This window comes from Xiphophorus hellerii, chromosome 23 (genome assembly GCF_003331165.1).
Source record: "Xiphophorus hellerii strain 12219 chromosome 23, Xiphophorus_hellerii-4.1, whole genome shotgun sequence".
In the NCBI taxonomy this organism is placed as follows: domain Eukaryota; kingdom Metazoa; phylum Chordata; class Actinopteri; order Cyprinodontiformes; family Poeciliidae; genus Xiphophorus; species Xiphophorus hellerii.
Genome location: NC_045694.1, coordinates 7,405,945 through 7,420,773, shown reverse-complemented (window position 1 = coordinate 7,420,773; position 14,829 = coordinate 7,405,945). Strand labels below are relative to the sequence as shown.

At 39.1% G+C, this 14,829-nt stretch overlaps 1 long non-coding RNA gene across 3 annotated transcripts in view; it reads right to left on the bottom strand.

Moving 5' to 3' along the window:
* The window catches only part of LOC116714548 (uncharacterized), a 54,786-nt gene that overhangs the window by 22,578 nt on the left and 17,379 nt on the right, over nucleotides 1-14,829 (bottom strand). For 2 of the 3 annotated variants that reach the window (XR_004338076.1, XR_004338074.1), the window contains one exon: nucleotides 12,345-14,093. This is a non-coding gene — a long non-coding RNA (uncharacterized LOC116714548). Of the gene's footprint in view, nucleotides 1-12,344; nucleotides 14,094-14,829 lie in introns of those variants that run through there. The other variant, XR_004338075.1, reaches the window with a different exon arrangement.

Sequence of the window (14,829 nt, the reverse complement as noted above, 5' to 3'; positions counted from 1 at the left end):
TGTAGAAACACTGAAGATAAATCCTTTCATAAAATGGGGGGTGAAGAGGTGAGTTTGTGGGATAATTGAAAGAGTCAGGTACACACTTATACGCATTTAAGTTAATCAGACTGCCAGTAAAAGCACTGCAGCAGCAAATCATCAGATTAGATCTGCTTCTACTTGCAGTGGAATTAATAGTTAATTCAAGCTTAGTTTCCCTCATTTTAAGGTGACTGCCCTGTTGCCCCAGGTTGTTTATGGGAGCTGAGAGCCTCACAGTGACGTGCGATAGTACACAGGCGAGACTGCTCCCAGCTTCTGGAAAAGACAGGCGAGTACAAGCACACGCATGTGCCCCCTGTTCTGTCATGCTGACACGCTAAAAACATAGACACAAAGCCACATGGATGGTCCGGGTCATGTAACCGTGAAGGGATCTGTGCAAAACGAATGCTGGACTTCACTGAGGAGAGATTTACTTGTTTAAAGGGAAAAGTTTGCAATGTTTTTCAGGACACATCACACAATCCTGGCAGTGACACATTTCAGGACAACCCTGACTAACGAGCGACTGGAAACCATGACTACGGTTTCCAAATGGATCCTGTTTTGGTTCTTCAGGGCATGACTCATAACACCTAACCCAACACTTAATAGTTTGAAGGTTTCATTGTCGTTCTTTCTCTTTTTTTTTTCACGGTACTGGGAACATAAGGGCTGCTTCCAGTAAGAGTGTGTACTGTACACCCAGGAGCTAATGGAGGCAACGGGGGAGGTGAGGGAAGACTTTTAGGGTGCCTAGAGTTTTGGGGGCAGAGTGGGTCTATTTAGCCCCCAGCAGATTGCCCCCTCTCTTCTTCCACCCCCTCTCTCTCCCATCCTCCCCTCTCCTCCCCCTAGCTTTGTGTGCCTTGAGCCCACTCCTCCCCCTTTTGTCACCCGGGCATTCCGCTTTGGTTAGCACACACAATGGGCGCTCAGTGCTCACCCTCCTGACACTGCATTCTGCCTGTGCACTAGGGAGTGGGCACGGGAGGGAGAGGAAAAGGGGTCCAGGGGGGAAGGTTAAAGGATGACAGCAACTCACCCCATGTGACCAAAATGCCATCAAGTACCAACCACCGCCCCCTGCTCTACGCCTCTTTCAAAGACCGGCGTCCAACTTCACCCATCCGTACAGATGGGCAGTAAAAGTAGAGCCAGTGGGCCTGTTGGCACGGCGAAAAACAAAAACCTCGACCTCACCAGCCAGACAAATGAACAGGTGTCTCTTATGGCTGACTGGCAATTCATTGGCTCGCTTTTCCTGCCTGAACAGCTACATGTGTGTTCCCTTCTTTTCGCTGCTGCTGGGCACACATCCTAAGAGGAATTTTAAGACCTGGCTTCAGATCATTTTTGTCTGAGAAATAATCCCCCTTACATCGTCAACGGTAAGAGTGGATCTGGCATACTTACAGAGCGAGGCATTGCTGCTTTGTTTACCAGAGATTAGGTACTCTTCCTAGCCTGCAGCAGTTTGTCCTGGCTTTATAATGACTCCTTTTATTTTGACATGTAATGGAATAAAGTATTTTGCAAACAGATGCATGTGCAAAACCTGATAAAGGGAAGCCTCTACATATCTGAAGTGACTGAAAGAGAAATGCCCAAAGCAAATAAGCAGTAATGCTGTGCGACTGAAGCTGCAGAGCTTGTATGACTTTGCACAGACTTAAAATTTAATTCCAGTATAAGGAAGCAACTAGTTGTGTGTGTGTTTGAGTGCGTGCAGGCGTGTGTGTGTGTGTGTGGCAGAAGCTTAGAGGCAGGTGGGGGGTTAGTTTGGGTTTCAAAGACCCTGCTTGTTCGCCCATATTTCACACCACGGTGACATCTTAAAGCCTAGACAGGCCTGGTTGCTTCGCCCTCTCTTTCACTTTCTGAGAAATAAAAGGGGGGAATTGGGATGTGAGGGAGGGGGCACTGAAATATATGCAAATGGTTCCCCAGAGGGGATACGAATTTTATGGGTTTAGAATGTAGTTCAGCCAACTTGAATAATCAAATGTGGGAACAAAAAAACAAGCCCCCATCATCCCACCATCACAGCTCCATATACCTCCAGATTAAACACATACCACCTCCCTGCAACTTTAAGGCCTCATCTCCGTTCCCTCCTGCCAGGCCTTCACATAAGAAGAGCACAGCGCATCCAAACTCTTATTAGGATCTCCTCACGGGGCAAGGCTCAGGGAGGAAAAAATTACAAGGGGTTGGGGGTGAGGACGAAGAGTAAGAAGAAGAGGAGGAGGAAGAGGGGAGTGAGGAAACGAGAAGAGGGGCTAGTGTACCTGATCAGGCAGAACTGCTGGCTTCTGATTACGACACCATTTTCTCAGCGGGCTTCTCAGCCTCATCCTGCTTCTGTGAATATGGAGCGCAGGGCCAGCCAATCCCCACAGCGCTCGCTCTCGTCTAATGGCAGAATTAAGACCGTTTAGAGTGATTTCCTCTGCCTTCATGGCCGCTCCCTGAAAGAGCTGAATCTTTTTTCCCTTTGCGAACATTTACAATGTGGGGGGTCTGGCATGCAACTGGTGAGAGAAAAGTTCTACATGACTGAACATAACATTACAACAGGTGGGGAAATGAAAAGAAACTCTGCAGAACATTTTAACTATATCGATACATCCTTAAAAAACAACTACTTATGTTTGCTTCATTTTTTTTGTTTTGTTTTCTAGCAGACTTAGCGGATTTTATAACTAGCACCATACAGAGCACTTTGCAAAATTGTTTGCAACTCTTGAACCTTTCCATATTTTGTCATGCTAGAATCTCCAACCTCGATGTGACACATAATTGAGAAGGGGAAAGAAAAAGACAGTGTTGCTTTTTTATGTGTAAGGATTAAAAATATAAATTGTGGCATATATTTCCATTTAGCCCGTCTGAGTCAATACTTTTGCACAACCACCTTCGCTGCAGTTAGATGTGCACGGCTTTTGAGGTACGTCTAACAGCTTTGCACATCTAGAAAGGGAACAATTCTGCCAATTATTCTACAAAATAGCTCAAGCTTAGTCAGAGAGAAGTCTTTGGATTATGTTGTCAACAAATTTGCAAAGTTGTAATGGATGCACTAAGGCAGAGGTATAACTAAATATGAGAAATAGTATAAATAATCCATAAGAGACTTGCTCAAGGAGTCTGAATGTTCATGGAATATATAGTAGCAACACTGTTTGGAATATGGAGAATCAAAAATTTTGCCATCCTTGACTGCAAAATGACTCAAGATGAGTCAGATTGGAGAAAATAATTACACACCCAAAACCTTTGATTTGGCTCTGGCTGCATGTTTACAGTCGTTGTCCTGCTGGATGCAGAAGCTCTGCCCCAGTTTCAACTGTTTGAAAACATCTACCAGGTTTTCTTCCTTGACTTTAGCTCCTTCCATCATTTTTATCAATTCTGACCAATAAAGTCAAATTTAAGAAAAGCAATAATAAAGTTCTTCATTCAACAGATTCTTCCTGCTGACATGTGGATCTCTGCAGCTACTCCAGAGTTGCCACTTATCTGTGGTTTGCAGTTGTGCCAAACTGTTTCCTTGTTTGGATGATGAACTGAACTGCACGCTTGGAAATCTTCAGAGTTTGGAAGATTGTTTGATAACCAAACTCTACTTTGAACTTCTCCACAAATTTCTGGGGGAAAGGAGGTACCTACAAATCCATGCCACAACTTTCAGAGATTTATTTGAAAAAAAGGATGCAAATGTGAAGTTCCACAATTTTACGTTGGTTTATCATGTAAAATCTCAATACATTAAAGTCTGCATTTATGGCATTTAATACATTTAATGGGATATGAATATTTTACTAAGTAATGACAATATTGAATATTCTATCAATAGTTATCAACAAAAACTTTTAAATCTCTTGATTCACTCATCGTTTTGATTTTCAGATTTTTAAAATAAATATTTGCTCCTCTGCACTTTCAGTTTTGTTTGGCGATGGGTGTAAAACATCCATGGAAGCAAAGGAGAAACCGAAACCAAACCTAACTGGGAACAGTAAACAAAACATTTTAATAGTGGCAGAACCAGTCTACAACAGTTCCACAGAGGTTGCAGAAATATGAATGGTTTAAAACTAGACACTTATTTGATTTTGAGTGCCATAGACATTTTCATTGTTTCCCCATTTTGAAGTGTTACTTAAACTTCAGAATTTTTTTTTAGCAACTTGTGTTCTGCAAATTTGCAGAAATTACATTTAATCAATTCTAAGTGAAAAGGCTTAAAGGGGAGGTTTCATGTGAAATTTCTTCCCAGGACCCCTCCCCTGCATCTTCTCCGCTCAGCTCCTCCAGACTAGCTGCAGCAAATAGCAAACACCTGGTGGAACTCAGAGTCTGCTGAGCTTATCATAGAAACTACTTCTCAGTGCAACGCCCCTAAGAACATCTGTAAACGGCATAATGGACGAACATTGTGATGATGTGCTGAAGGAGGACTATCGGAAGGAGCAGGAACTTCTTAAAGAGACAAGGGCCAATTTCAAACTGTTACGTTGCAAAGTTAAATTTCTTTTAAGTTAAGTTTGACATATAAAACATTTTTATAACAATTGAAGATAACAGTTACTTGATTGTGCGATAAAATTGCACTATGTGCCTGGGAAATACATAACACCATCCTTTACCATTTAGCAGACATGAAGCCTTCACAGAATACAATCAATTTGCTCATTTTACATGAGGCCCCTTTAATAGTCTGAAAGCATGAGCCATTATTATCAGACTGATTCATTATGACACAACCCCAAACAGAGTGTAAATCTGCTTAAATTTGCTCTTACTATGTCAAACGGCATCACGTCAAGACCATCGCTCTGAATATTAAATGGCACCATATTAACAGCCACAGTTTGAACCTGTTGCTTTTGTGTTTCCCATGCTGTCTAATGATCCCCCCTCCCCTACTTTTCCTTCCAACCTCCAGTAGACAAATCCTTCAGCTTTATTGCCCAGACTCAAGGGCTGCAGGTGCACAGGCCACAAAAGGGAATACAGGGGAGCAGTGGAGGAGGAGGGGGTGGGATGGGAAAGAGAATGGTCAGTCGGAAGATAAGAGGGAAAGGAACAGAGCCTCCTACCCTGGTTTAACCTCTACCACCATCCATCCTTCTCTCTGACCCCAACAAAGTCCTCTATTTCCCCTGCGACACCTCTGTTCTGCTCTGCCAAATTTAAGACGAGAGCAAAGTGTGATTGGTGCTGCCTGGTGCTGCCAGGCCTGCAGGAGAGTGTGTGGCTGGAGACAGGAGAGGCAAGCTGGCCATGTGGCGGGAGCGGCACTTTTCTTCTGAGGCACCAGAGGAGCAGTAATGACTTAGCACTACAGCTGTGCCTACCGAGGCTTACCAAACCCTGCCCTAGAGTGGCCCCACAACCAAATCTGAACATGTTTGTCTTCTGTTCACTGCTTCTGCTGAGAAAATAAGAAACCATGAGGGACAAAGTCTTTACAAACTCTGAAACTTTCACAAAAAATAAATAAACTCCTAGTAAATGCTCAAACAGCACGTATATCTTTTAGGATCAAATGGGAATGAACATAAATTCTTTCTTTTTGTTTTGTATCTGAACAAGTTACTATGGCATACCAAGAAGATTCACAGCAAAGTTATGAGTGTGAATTTGTTCACAAACATCACATGGTGACTATAAAACTATTAAAGAGCTGAGCAGATAGATGGAAAAAAATCAATATGTGGATGTGTCAGAAACAAAAATGTGGTAGTTATTTTTGTACCTAAAGAGGAATGATCAAGAGTCAGCACACAATTGAAGTCATTACAACTAAAAACTACCAATCAGGCCAAAAATCTGGGTGAAGTGACTTGAACATTCAGAGACGGACAAAGACGATTACAAAGTCAGCCTTCTATCACTTAAAGAACATTACCAGGATTAAATGACTAATATCATAACAAGATCTAGAGAAACTCACTCATGCGTTTATCTTGTTTTAGTTGCATTGATTACTGCACCAGTGTCTTCACAGGTCTGCTTAAAAAAATCAATCATCTGCTTCAAAAATCAATCAGTTGCAGCTGATCCAGAATATTGCTGCTCATATTCTCACTAAAACCAGGAAGATAGACCTCATCACCCCAGTTCTGAAGTCTGGCTCACTGTAGCTCATGAAATAAACTTTAAAATACTGTTGTTAGTTTATAAATTACAGAATGGCTTAGCACCAAAACACATTAAAGACCTGTTGTTGTTGTTGTATCAACTTTCAAAACTTTTCAGGTCTTCTGAATTAGTCACACCTCGGACATCAAGAACTGCAGTCTGTTTTTTCAACTTGTCATCGTTTTCCTTTGCTTTGCCACTGCAGTGTAATGTTTTTGTTTTATTTTCCTTGTTACTAAAAATGCGCTAACCAAATAAAATTGCCCTGCCTTACTTGTAGTTTTTAAATGTTGCTGCAGGATTTTTAAAGAACTGTGCATAAGTAAATGTGCTGGAGGTTTGTTTCTATTAAACGGGAGTTCTACTTTCTGATGTCACTATATGCATAGTCATCATATAAGATGTATGAAATAATCAATTCCTCCTCTGATTTTTTACATTAAAAAAACCCTGTCATTTTATCATGCCTGTGTACACACCCGAGAGATACTTTACATTCATTACATTGAGCTTGCAGAGAGAAGTGTATCCAAAGCAAATCAAAACAAAAGAGAGTGACACATAACAGGGCAATGTGGGACTGAATGTCAAACCCAGGAACAGTTTGAAATTAAGACTCCGGAAGATGGAATCTGAAAGAGCAATTTTAACTCCTCAACAATCAAAGTTACCCTGACATTCAAGTAAATAATTGTTAGTTAGTGTTGTACTATGTTCATACTATGGGCAGTGGTTGGGTTTGTTTTCCACCTAATTTTAAACGTGAAAAAACCCAGCAAGAAATAAAATACAAGATAAAAAGGAATACAATGGTCTATATTCTCTCATAAAATGCCATAATGTCCCTGCACAGCCAATCAAAATCAACAAATGATGTCATTAATAAGAAAATGTTTTGATCGTTATGTATTATGAATAGTTATGTGACATGAATCAGGGTTCTACATACCAATCAACATGTGTCTTCCAGCATTAAACTGCTTGTTTACAAATGTGTTTGCTATTTATGCATTTTCTTGATTATGTTTGAGTTGATGTATATCTTTAGTGTTGGTAATGTTTTGGAGTGTTATATTTTGGTCTCAGAAAGATTGTGTTTTCTAGGATGTGTTTTTTATGTTAATTTCAGTTTTCTCATTGTGGTTTTTAATACTTTTGTTTAACTTTTTATTTGTTATTGCTGTTTTTGTGTTTTTTGAAATATGAAGATACTTTGTATATGCTCACTTGTGTATTAAGTAATGTATAATTTGGTTGCAGGTGATTTTGCACCTTTGCCGAAGTAGACTTTTCTGGGTACAAAAAGGAGCTGTCTGTCTATAATTTATAATCTTCTATAAGCAAAGAATTTTGTATTTTACTCCAGTCAATAATATCTAAAAATGAGACATGTCTTAAAGTTATTTTGGTTTCATAATAGGTCATAATTTCTCATGCCACATGTTACAAAAGGCAAATAAAAACTGTTTCGATGCCAGCTTTAGATTTAAACTATTTAATTAATGATGCATGGTCCTAATACTGAGGTGGTGTTCTCCATAACTAGTTGAATAATCCTCTTCAGGATAATATAATGCTTTTGTTCGGTGTGTTTGACAGTAACCAATGATGTGTCCACCAGGAGGTTCTGGACATTTTCCAACAGGGGGTCAAATGGGTTTTAAAAGCTACTATACCCCTCTAACAACGCTTCATTTAAAACATTTATCAATTAGCTCTGAAGAACTATCTGACTCATAAAAGTGCAACAAAAAGTCTTCAGTAAATGCAAATCTCTTACTGATGAGGATCTTGTCACATGGAGATTATTTTTCTGCACTCATGCTACGCTGACATCAACTTGCTTCCTCAAGGTTTTGATAGAACTTGTTGATTATTCGGTGTATTACATGTTTTCTTTGAGTTTCAGTTATTATGGTGTTAATCTACTTTTTATGTCTTTTTAAAAGAGCTGACAATATTCATAAATACACATAAAAAACTCATAAAGTCATAAAAACAGGGGAAGAAGCTCTTGGAAAATCCTTCTTAATAAACAGCATCAGTTTTCTCCAGACTCTCTCTTTGGTTTTAAGGCTAAATATGTTTTTCTCCATAACAGATTTATCCAATTATAAATCTGTTTTATAATTTTGGATAATCTGTTTTTGGCTAATTTCTGGTTATAAACATCTTGTTTGCCAAAATCAGTGATTTGAAGAGATATTGGTAAATTTTTATCATTTTTATAATTTCTCACACTTAATAACAGTAAACTATGAGTCACAGCCAAAATAAATGGAAATAGTGTGTTATACAGCTGTCAGGTAAAAATTACTTGTGGGATTTGAGCATTTTTGTGGTCATAATTAATAATTTACAAATAGAAACTAACTGATGGGACATTATTTAGGGATATGGATGTGAGATGATTTGTCAACATAAAAGTAACATTCAAAAATAAACTTGCCTATAATGCATAACACAGTTATGTTATGCACACACAGAATAAAGTCATAGTATTACAATTTTATTTACGTAAAATTATAACTTTATTCTTCAAATAATGTGACTTTATTCTCATATTATTACAACTTTATTCTTGTGTTATTTCCACTTTATTCTCATAAGATTTTACTCTCATGATATGACATTATTATTGTAATATTATGACTTCGTTCTCATCTAAGTTTATTCTCGTAATATTATGGCTTTATTCTAGTATTTTATTTATTTTTTTTCTTAGTGAGACCCTAATACTCCATTGAAAATTTAGGCTAAACTAGTTTTTTTTTTTTTTTAGCAACATATTCCTTCAGACTGGAAGTGATATTTCCGCTTTAGTGTGATGCAGTTAGTGTCCTGAGCTGTAAAAGAGAATCTGTGGAGTGATTTAAATATTAGGGTGATGGCAAGGAGGCCTTCCAACATCACGTCAGCAGACATCATCACCAGACATAAATTCTCAGAATACCACTGGAAATTCTTGGTCAGCACTTAAAAAGAAGTGAAGATGTTTCATTGATAACTGAGAAAAGAATAAATAATTTTACATAGATGTCTATCCAAATAGATATTTTTTTTTTTTCAAAATTGACACACCTTTGGATTGTTTTATTATCTTTTGAGAGTTGCGTGTCTCATTTCTTATCAGAGACAGACATCTGTGTTGAACAAAAATAATTTTGAATCTACACCTGCCAGTGGTATGAATCATTATGTGATTAACGATAGAGCACAAAACGTGCTTGTTAGGAATTCCCACAGCTACAGCGGTGCTGCTGACCTCTTGGCAGCCTCCCTGACTCGAGTCTATCTTGTCTTTTCAATAGCTTGGGTGAGCCGGTGTCCCTTCTGTCCTACAGCTTCCTCAGTTTTTGATGGCGGTTTTCATTGTGCCAACGGAATATAAATAATGTGACCCTTCTGCTGATAGATAACCTTTGCACAACTACATTCTTCTGATTCTTTGTTTTTTCTTTGCAAACTAAAACTTTAGCAGAAGAATGCAGGTGGACAAAAGTCAGGAAAGTCCAAGTAGCATAATTAAGCTCCTTTTCAGAGCACAAAACGTGCTTGTTGGGAATTCCCAATTTACTTAATGTTAGATGTGAGCTCAAAAAGACAGAAATGAATGGATCAGAAGGTTATTTAGCATTCTATTTTTGTAAGGTTTGAGCAGACCTAGTAAGATTTTGCACCTTTGTGCAAATATTTTAAATATTAATATTAGAATATATATCACTATATCAGAAGAAATCATCTATCATTGTCTTTTTTAATCCTAAAAATCTTGTGTTTTCTGTACTGTTTCAGAGCCATAGATTAGACCCTTAATTCAACCAGAACTACTGAGCAACATCTTGATGATAGTAATATTTAGTGGAGTAGCTTATCGTAATTTCCGGACCATAAGCCGCTAACTTATTTCCTACACTTTGAACCATGCGGCTTATAGCCCAGTGTGACTTTTCAGTGGATTTTTCTTCAACCGCCTGCTCTTTAGGCAGGAAGTGAATCATTGGAAGTCAAAATTGGAAATTGGAAATCAAAGAAGAAAGTGCTCATTTTCATTTAGAACAAGCATATGCTAGCAGCAGGTACGGCGAAGAAATGTTTTCAAGCTCATATGATGAAGCTTTTAAGTTGAGGGATATCGATCTGGCAGCACAGGAGGGAAATAGAGCCGCTGCACGTAAGCTTGGCATGAACGAAACCATGGTTCGGAGTTGGAGACGGATGACTGCGTCCTTAATAAGTCCAGCAGATTTACTAGGACGCAGCCCTCCGCTGTGTCTGCGTCCTTATAGAAATCGAGAGCGGAGGAGATATCAGCGGCTTACAGCCCTGTGCAGCTTATATATGTACGTTTCCAGTTGTTTTGTTTTTTGTTTTATTTTTTTCAAACTATTTGTAGGTGCGGCTTGTAGTATGGTGAGCACTATAGTGCGGAAAATACGGTAATCACATTTACTCACATCAGAGATAAGAAAATGTTAAGAAATTACATTTAATTATCACTTGTCAAAGCAAGTAAGGAATGGCTTGTTAAAAAAGAAACATTGGATCGAAGATTACTCTCAAAACTGTAAAAAAAAAAAAAAGTTTGAAAAGGTAGACTGGGCAAAAACACTATTCCTACATTTTGTTATATAATTTTTGACCATATTTTTATGTTTTCTAAGTTAGTAGGTGCATTTCCCTCAGTATTTATTCTGTTTTTGCCTGTATTTTCAACCCTTGTTTCCTTTTTAGAAAATAAATAGCAGCAACTTTATAATAAAGCTTCTTCTGCTTTGATAAAATTAAGTTTGTTTTAGTCCAGCTAAATCAGGACAATAAATCCTAAGAAAAAGAAATCTGCCTAAATAACTATTTGCCAAAAGTGATTTTTTTTATTTATTTATTTTTCTGCCCAAATCACTTTTGACAAGAAAAAATCACTTAGGCCTTTAGCTTAGGACAGTGATGATATTGCATGGTACATCTTTGTGCATCTCAATTTTCCCATCACCTGTTGACTAAAAAAAATCCCTCTCTTTGCATGAATAGTAGAGCAGAGCGCATCCAATCCAGCTGGTTCTCTGTCATACATACACAAACACTCAAACCTGCCTATGTTACTCGAGCTGCAGAGCTGGGAACACACCCTCCGGGACAGGAATAACAGGCCACTCAAGAGTATGAGGACATCTGAGACACAGTGGCACCATACTAACATGATGACTCTTTAACGTCTCCTTTATCTCCATCCTAAGACTCGTCCGACTCCCCAGCAGCTACTGTTTACACCAAGCACAAGTCAAGAGCGAAAGCAGAAAATAGACTTTCTTAATTCTGAGTGGCTAAAGTCCACTAGAAAGCCAGAGAGGAAGGTCTCTTGTGTGCCGAGAGCCTCATATTGAATAAGGATTGAAATTTACATGACAACTTAGGAAAAATGCTTTTTCATTACTCATTCATCCCCTAAATCAGTTTGCTCCCCCACTCTTTACCTCTGCCTGAGCTATTAAATCACCATCTTGACCCTGCGACCTGGAGCCGCAACCATAAAGAGCCCCCTGTGGGTCAGAGGCCTGATTGTAACATTTGAATATGAAATAAGACTTGGTCGGGCCTGGAAACAGCCCCATGCACTGAGGCACAGGCTGACCCCCAAGAGGGAGAGGCCTTCCTCAACAGCCTCAGGCCCAGAGGCTCTCTCTCTTCTCTCCGAGAGGATTTACTTGGACTTGAGAAGAAGAGCGAGGGCGAGAGAGAGAGGGGCTGACGTTGGGAGAGGTGGAGGGGATGAGAGGCCGACAGAGAGGAGAAAAAGAGAGGGCAGACATTTGAATAAGACAAGAAGCGAGTAGTGTTTGCATGACAAAGGAGCCCGCCATCTCCCCTGATTGGTGTCACAGTGCGGCACTAAAGCCATGCAGGTCCCCCAGGGGTGGGGTGATGTGTGGAGCGCAGGCATGTTTATGCACCCAAGGTGTGATGTCGAGGAGGGATGCGGGGGCGTCGTCAAGTTTCGGGCATAAGAAGTTTGTGCGCATATCCTTGAAAAGGAGGAGAAGGTTTAAAGAATTGTGAACTCTTAAAACTTTGATTTACTGTGAAGAAGTTATGCTATACTGTCATTGTATTGGGATATTTTGTTTAAGTATGAGGTAGATTGCAATAATTCTTACTCAACGTCTTAGGAATTAACCATTTCATCGCACAATTTTATTACTCTAAATTGCAGGACAATCTTTGTACCTGAAAATAGGTTTTGCACTTTTGCATGCATTCAAAAACTTAATTTGGGAACAACGTTAACTGTTTGATAGAACTTTTTTACATAACACCAAAGGTTGTCAAACTTCCTGTTCAAAGGTCCAAATCAGGTTTCTGGGTAAGATTAAAGGTTTAGAAAAACATCAATGAGCAAATCTCTCATCACTCTTTAGCTCACAAAGCAAAAGAAATACGACTTTATGCATACAGTTACTTCATTGCGACGATAACCTTCTCTTTTTTTGTTACACAAAAGCTTAATGAGGGCTAATTTTACAGGAATCCAAGCCAGCCAATTGAAAGTCTAATACAGGGAACAATACTTCAATAAAAACATAATGACAAAACTGTTTAATGGATGATTTTAGCACAATAAATAATCATCATCTGAATTTCTGTTATATTTTTATCCTAAGTATTACCATGTTTATGTACATAAATTTATCGTCTTTTCTCAACCAACAGGGTATCGACTGTATGCTTTTAAAAAAAAAGACATATGGCAGAAATTCTCTAAAAGATGCTCTGACCCACAAAAAATATCCACATACGTCAAGTATCACAACTGAGAGAGAGATTTTCACTAGAGGTTTCTGCAGGGCATTTAATGTAATGATTTCTAGACATAATAATGAGTTTTGCATTTTGTTTCCTGTTACCATGTCCAGCAAATTAGTTTTTAGTCCATTAAAACTTTTCTCTGAGGATGTGTGTGTGGCCTTCTTCCACCAGAGGAAAAGCATAAGAGAAGATACAGCAGGTCTTCTAAGAAATCATAGACTTTCCTAAAGAATTAATGTCAGAATCAAACATGACATGTCAGATGTTAAAAAGTATCAACTCAATTAATGTGGTTTTTGACTCACAAGAATAAGAAATAAATGAATATTGAAACAACTTAGACACAAATTACTTTTGTATAGAGTAAACTGAGTGTAAAAATGCCCTATCTGCCTTCAGTGAGATGCATAAAAAGTGTGTGATCCTGCGGTTAATGCATAAAAGTGTATTTGGTATTGAAGAGATATTGGCAATTTTTTTTTCACATAGTTTTTCTTGGAAAATTCAAAGATATCAAAACTGAGGATTATTGGCGACCTTGCAAATCAAAGTGCACTAGGTGTGGATCTAACTTAAAGAAAATGTTGTTCTCCTTTTTCCTAAACAGAGTACTTATTAATGAATTTTAATATGCATTAATGTAGTGCCGTAATAACTAATGACGAGTCTTGTTGCAATAAAAGCGTTGGGGACCAAGATCAAAATCTGAACTTTGAGAATCAGTGCTTAGTCACTGTTTCAATCCTTTTTACCATCATTGAAGAAAGAGAATGTTAAAATCTTTCTAATCTGTTGCCATTTCCTTGGTTTTCCATTATAAATTAAGTGATTTTGATTTTAAAAATCTTAGCTGAAGTTATAAGAAATGATACAGTCAGAGAAGGATTACAATTATCCATTAATAACACTATCTTACTTGGGCCTCCTTATCTTTGACAGTTCAATTTGTCTTCTAACTTGTTCTCTACCTGTTTTGTTTTCAATCTGAATGTTAGGTGTGAGGTTCAGCACCATCACTGTCTCCTCCTGCTGTGCAGTCAGAGTCGTAAGCTACTGCAGGTGGATCGCTGGCTCCAAGACGTCCTCTCCCTCCATCTCCCTCTTCCTTCGTAAACCTTGAAAGGGAAAAGCACAAAAACAGAGATGACTGGGGATCACAGGAACAGGCAAATCCAGGGGATATGAGGTGGATTTCACAGCTCAATAAGTTTGGACAATTTGTTTACAATCCTCTTTATTGCAGATCCCCACGGGAGTAGGTGTGTGTGTGTGTGTGCGTGTGTGTGCGGGGTGTGTGCGTGTGTGTGTGTGTGTGAAGAAACACTTTCTCTCTGAGATTTTGCAACATGGAACGATAGAGACGGGATGCAAAGTCAGTGTATTAATAAAAATATGAGGTCACAATATGGAGGAAGATGAAGGAACTGTGAATGAGAATTAGTGAGGGTTTATCACACACACACACTGAACCCCCAGTGTACTAAGCCTCCACAAGATCATCTGGAAACCGCCGCTGGCCCTTGGGGACACACCTCCAAGAGAGATGGCCCGACTAACTCTCCATGGCAACTAATCAATAAGTGACAGAGTCAGTCACGACTGACCCGTAGCCGAGCGTCTTCCACCTCCCCCCACGTTCCCAGGGATACGATCCCCAAAAACCACACGCGCACGCCCCCACGCACGCACACAGGCAAAAGTTCAAAAAAGTGCCCCAAACTTGGCCAAAAACATTCATCTTCTCTCAGATTCAAACACAGACTCAATTTTTTTTTCTCAAGTCACAAAGCATATTTTCATCAAATTGCCGTCAGATGTGGGTACGTGTTGCAGAATGAACAGTGAGATGTG